Here is a 6,311-nt window from a genome sequence, read left to right on the forward strand (position 1 = left end):
CACACATGCACAGACACACACAGACATGCACACAAATGCACACACATATCTGCACACACATGCACAGGCATGAGTATATGGAGAAACTGGTGAACTCTTCTCATGTCCATGGATAATAGCAGTATTAATTTTCTGCATCGGATTTTCTACTATAGTGATGTAAGCTGTTACCACTGAGGACCCTGGGGCAAGGGTAGTCAGAACTTGTCTGTGCTGTTTTTGGAACCCCCTGTGAACCTGTAATTATGTCAAATGTAAATATAATTTAAGAGTTCAACATTTAGCACATTTTTAAACATTTAATAAATTCTTCTTAATTCAATCTAATTTATATTAAAAATAAAGTTAAATTTAATAAATTTATATAAATATAGATAGCAATCAACAAATGCTTGCAGCAGTGGTTTAAATATTTAAATCACATTCTCATAAAGTTTTAGATGATTTCTACCCCTAATTATAAAAAAATTAAATAACCAAGGAAGCACAGAATCAGCCAGACAATGACAGCTTTTCATGGGCACTGAGCAACAGCCCGCCAGGCGTGGGAGAGGTGAGGCAGGACAGTGGGAGCAGGGCTGTCTCAGAGGAGGTGTCCCCAGGGGAGGCGGGATGGGGAATGATCCCTCCTCCACATACCTCTCTTTACTTATATCTCTATATAAGCCTGGTCCCTTCAGTTGTAAATTTGAATTCCGGAGAGCCCACGTGCCTCCCCTCTAGGGGGTTGTGGGGTAGAAGCACCCTCAGACCACGGGTCCATGAGGGCGGCCTGCAGACGGCGCAGGGGTGAGGTTGGCCCGTGCCCGCTGCCACCCACCGCCACCTGGCCACGGAGCAGGATGGGGGTGGGGGTTGGGACACCCCTCCTCCAGGGCGCCCTGAATTCCTTAGCTCCCTCGGTGTTCTCAGGGCATGCAATATCAGCCATAAGGGAAACATAAAGATCACTTTGGGTAGACATTTAAAAAAGGTGATGAAACCACCTACAAACAAGCAAATTATACAGGGGAGGTATTTTATGTCTTGTTTTCTTTACAGCCATTCTGAAAAGGAACATAAAAGTCACCGGAAAGTTCCAGCACCTGCCACCTTCGGGCCTCTTTTGAGACTCTCTTGCACAACTCATTTGTTACCAAAGGTCCCTGCCTGTGTGCTAGCACTGGGAGGGACGGACTGGGGGCTGTTATCAAGAGAAACTAAATACTCTCCCTGTGTCATGAGGAGTGGAATTTCCTGGCCATGGAGTAAGAGGCCGAGGGCTGTCAGGCATGAAGAAGTCAGAGGGTAGAAGGCCCGTCTTCAAGCCCCATGCTCAGGCCTTATTTGCAGCCTCCAAATGTTCCCTCGATGGTGCCACCCCTGGTGCCCTCCCTGTCTGTGGATGGAGATGATGATGGACAGCAGCTTTGGGCTTGAAGATTTGGGGTAAGGTTGAGAACCCCCCACCAGCTGGTGTTGGGCCCTTGGGATCACTTATGACTCTGTGCCTTGCTTTTATCATCATCATCATCAAATGGGTGAGTAGAGCATTTGTCCTGATAGAGTTGATCTGGATGAGCAATGGACCCTTGCATGATGCTGTGAATCGAGCAAGAAAAAGAACCGTCTAGTGCCTTGCTGGAGCAAATTCGTGTCTCCAGCTCTTACCCACTCACACCCTAGCACAGAGGCTGCAGGCTTAAACATAGAAAGCACACGGCAATATGAGGAATCATGGGGACTTGGAGAAGCTCCAGAAAATCAAAGATAAAACATTCCCATTTCAAAATGGGGAGAAAGGCAGATTCTGGAAAGCCTACAGACCAGAAAGCATTTGAATTGGAGTGGTAGGAATCTGGGAACTCCCTATCTCAGTATTCCATACTGGTTAGACATACTTTCGATGCCTTTGGTGTTTGATAACACATTTAAAACCATCATTTATAAATCTAAACAGATTCTGAAGAGGTTGAAGCAACAAGCAATGTTTATCCTGGAGTAGAAAAGCTGAGTTGTTGGCATGGTGGCTGCCTTTGAAAGTTGGAAGGATATTTCTGTGGAAGGAAAATAACTCATTTCTCTGTGTGACCTTGAGGGCAGAATTGAGGTTTCAGAGAAATAACTTTTCAACTGATAAAAGGAAGGAGCTTCTAAAAGTCTGAGCTCTTCAAAGTTGGAAAGGGCCACCTAGCCAGGCAATGAACAGCCTTGTTCCTGGGGCTGTCCCAGTAGAGGTTGGGTTGCTGTAGGTAAGACTCATGCAGGTAGATCCTTGATGGGCTGAGGTGAATGGATTAAATGGTACCTAAGTTACTTAGAAAGAGCGGGGGTCCAGGAGAGTTGGCACAGGCAATTTTCTTTTGTGGGATTTTTTCCCTAAGGGCAGCCTTCTATCATTTTCCCAACAGGAATCCAGTGTGTGATGCCTGTATGTGCCTCTCTGCCTACTGGTCATTACTGTCCCATGTCATTTGATCAGGGCTAGAGAGGATGATGCTCATGTGGTGATAGAGCTCTGCTGTCAGCCAGGCACTCTCCACCAGGGGAGTAGGTTCTGCCTTCCTAGATCTAGAGCCCCCATCTGGACTCCACGACTCCTGCCTTCATGGCGGGGCTGGAGCTCATCTCCAAGAGGCTGCTCATGTTCTGTTTTCAGCTTGCATTCACCACTTTGTAAAGTTCAAGTCCAGGAGCCACTCCTACCATCTTCCTGTGTCTTGCGCTTGGAGCATTTTGCCCCACACCTAAGTGTTGTTCTCCACCAGGAGGACAGGGGGGGAGAGAGGGACACAGGGGCTAAGTCCACTCCATTATCACCCAGTCGGCGGGTCAATTTTGGGTCCTGTGGAAGATGCCATGTCCTATTGTAGCCATGGGTTTTATCATCCAGAAAGTGAACCTGATCTGAGCTGCTATATGATAGAAGGATCCCTCTGCAGAGGTTCAAACTGCTCGTAACAGAGAGTAGAATGATGGGGAAACCGGGAGCCCTTGGCCCCCGGAAGAAGAAAACAGTTTTCTCTCCCTATTCTTGGCACCGGAGCTTGCTTCCTGCTCTGCAGCCCCTGCACCTACGCTGTCATTGCTGGAATATCCCAGCCCACGCTGCTTTCTGCAGACAGCAAATTTCCTCCCGGCCGCCTCTGCCCCTCTTTTGTCCCCCATGTGCTTTTCTTTTGCTTTCTATCTGGGCAGCATCATACCCATCTTGCCAGCCTTTGATGAAAGCAGAGGAGAGAGCAGGGCACCAATTAAACATGATAGAGTTTCTCTGGTCCAACCTCTGGCATGAGCAGATTCATTGGTTTGTAAAATGTGCTTCACATGCAGTGATAGAGAAAATATTTGCAGACTCCATTCATGAGATCTCAAAGGGCATAGCATCTTGAAGGCTGTCACTGCTTCGGCTTTGCAAAAAAGCCTAATAAAAACGGCATGATGTCGTTCTTATTTTAAGTCTACGTTAGTGGTTTGTGGACATTTAGAAAACTAGGATATCACTTTTTTCTTTAAACAAAAATTTTCATGGAACCACAGTATATGAAACAGGCAAAAACGAGGTATTCCTATTGAGTAGGGTCGGTGCTCCCACCCTTGGACATCCCAGGCAGCTCCTAAAGCAAAATTTCCAGCCTGCTGCTATGAATAAGGGGGGAAGGGTCTGGGTTTTTTTCGGGCAGGAACCTTCCAACAGGGCAGAACTTCCCATGAGAGTTTACAGCCCAATTTGTTCATTAAAAAAAGCATTTACTGAGCACCCACCATGTGTCAGGTTTTGTTAGGTGTTTGGGATACTTTAATGGTTGAGGAAAACGAGGTCTCTGCTTTGTAGGGCTTATGTTTTAGTGACTGACACAGGCGTGTGTGCTAAGTGCACTGAAGGAAATAAACAGATTCATTAATAAGGTGGAGTTGACAGGAGAGGGGCTGTCCTCATTGACTTACCTAATGGGACTGGTCGGAGTCCTCTTCTTCCTGGCTCACTTGTGTTTCCGAGCCACATGTCTGGACCAAAGCAAGCTCGGGCACCGCCTGAAAGGAGGGTGTGAGGTTGGCCCGTGCCAAGGGTTCCTGAGGCAAATTAGGGAGCAGAGGAAGGATGGAGGGAGGAGGCAAAATCTGTAAAACATCAGTCTCTTCTTGAAAATGATTGTGACATCATACACGCATGGACCTTTGTGGACAGATGGAGGAGGTTGGAGAGCTCAGCTCTTCTCTCTAGGAATTGTAAGCTGCTTACGGGGGAGCCATGCATCCTGGATTTGCGTCCTGGATGACTCTCAGGGAGGCTGTTTGGCTACCAGAGCGTCTGAAGAGTCAAGGTGAGTGGTTAACGAGGGACAGCTCTGCCAGCAGGCGCCGGGCGCAGACACAGCGGCTTTCATCCTGCACCTGTTCTCCTCCAGGACCGCAGTGAGCCTTCCGTGTTCTCCATATAGAACACAGGGTGGTCAGTCTCCAGGGCGAAGCTAGTAGAGAAAGGCATGCAAAGTTACAAGAAAATGTGGAGAAGAAACATACAGGCAGGCCTCCTCCTAGAAAGCTATTTTATTCCCCACAGTTATGCTCAAACCATATTTTGATGAATCACATTGCATGCAGTGGAAGAGCTCATTATTAAACAAGCACAACAAAATAACCAGAGAGTAATATTTTCTAAAACTGCTTTAGAGAGGTATAGTTAATGTAAAATAAATTATACATATTTACGAGGAACAGGGACATAGACGGACACCTGTGAAACCAGCTCTTACGCATGGAATTGTACACCCCCCGGATTCAAATGCCGATGTCCTAACCCCGAGGACACCAGAACGTGACTGTGTTTGGAGACAAGGTCTTTAAAGAGGGAGTTAAACGAAATGAGGTCATGGGGGCGGGGGGCTAAGTCAATATCACAGATGTCGGTATTAGGACACAGGGAAAGACCCTGTGGGGACCCGGAGAGGAGACGGCCATCTGCACGCCAGAGAGGCGTTGGAGTAACCAGCTCTGCCCACACCCTGATCTCAGACTTCCAGCCTCCAGAACTCTGAAAAAACAAATTTCTGTGGTTTAATCCACTCAGCGTGTGGTGCTTTGTAATAGCAGCCTGAGCAAACCAAGACACCATTGGAACAATGCAGATAAAGAACATAGCCACTGCCTTAAGTTTCCTCATGGTGCTTCTGAATCCTTCCCCTATGTTCCTCCTGTGCCCTTCCCACAGGATCCCTAGGCACTCCTGGTCTGCTCTCTGTCAGTTTGCATTTTCTAGGATTTTATAGAAATGGAATCATATTGTATATATTCTTTTTTTTTAGGGGGGGTGGAAATCTGGCTTCTTTCAACCAGCATAATTAGTTGGAGGTTTGTTCACATAGCATGTATCAATAGTTCATTCCTTTTTATATTACTGAGATGTATTCCACTGTGTGGGTATACCAAGACTTAATCACTCATTCACCCATTGATGGATGGTTGGCTTGTTTTCTGTTTTTGGCCATTGCAAATAAAGCTGCTCGGAAGGAATATTGGCACACAAGCCTTTGGCATGAACATCTGCTTTCTTTCCTCTTGAGGCAACATAAACACCTAAGTGTGGAATGGCTAGATCATGTGGCTTGACTTGTTGAGAAACTCCCAATTATTTCCCAGAATAGTCTACCACTTTACATTCCCCTCAGTATGAGAGTTCAGTTCCTCCACTGACACACAACACTTGATATGGAAAACCTTTTCAATTGCAGATGTTCTAATAGATGTGCAGCTGGATGTCACTGGTTTGAGTTTGCATTTCCCTGATGACTTATGATGTCGAGCATCTTTTCACACACTATTTGCCATCTGGACATCTTTGGTGAAGTATCTATTCAAATATTTTGCCCCTTAAAAATTAGGTCACTAATTTTTCTTTTTATGCATTCTTTAAATATTCTGGAAACAAAGTCTTCATTGGAGATATGCTTGGCAACTATTGTTCTCTTGGTCTATACCTTGTGTCTTCATTTTATTAACAGTATCTTTCAAAGAGCAGAAGTTTTAAATTTTGATGAAGTCCAGTGTATTAATTTGTTATTGTGTAGATTGTACTTTTGTTGTCACATAAAAATCTTTGCCTACTCAAGGTCACAAAGGCTTTCTGATAGAAGTTTTATAGTTGTATACCTGGTTGTTACATTTAGAACAGCGATCAATTTTGAGTTAATTTTTATATACTGTAGAAGATTGAAGCTCACTGGTTTTTTTTTTTTTTTTTTTTTTTTTTTTGGTCTATGGATAACCAACTGTTCCAGCACCATTTTTTGAAAAGGTTATTCTTTCCCCAGTGAATTGCCTTTACAACTTTA

The 6,311-nt window shown here is 45.2% G+C and overlaps 1 long non-coding RNA gene across 1 annotated transcript in view; it reads right to left on the minus strand.

The window, feature by feature from the left end:
* The window catches only part of LOC141374507 (uncharacterized), a 7,754-nt gene extending 3,727 nt beyond the window's left edge, over window positions 1-4,027 (minus strand). Inside the window, exon 1 of the long non-coding RNA XR_012381446.1 lies at window positions 3,928-4,027. This is a non-coding gene — a long non-coding RNA (uncharacterized lncRNA). The remainder of the gene's footprint in view (window positions 1-3,927) is intronic.
* Between the last annotated feature and the right edge of the window lie 2,284 nt (window positions 4,028-6,311).

This window comes from Callorhinus ursinus, unplaced genomic scaffold, assembly GCF_003265705.2.
Source record: "Callorhinus ursinus isolate GAN/ISIS: 27379988/994484 unplaced genomic scaffold, GSC_fseal_2.0 scaffold18, whole genome shotgun sequence".
NCBI lineage: Eukaryota > Metazoa > Chordata > Mammalia > Carnivora > Otariidae > Callorhinus > Callorhinus ursinus.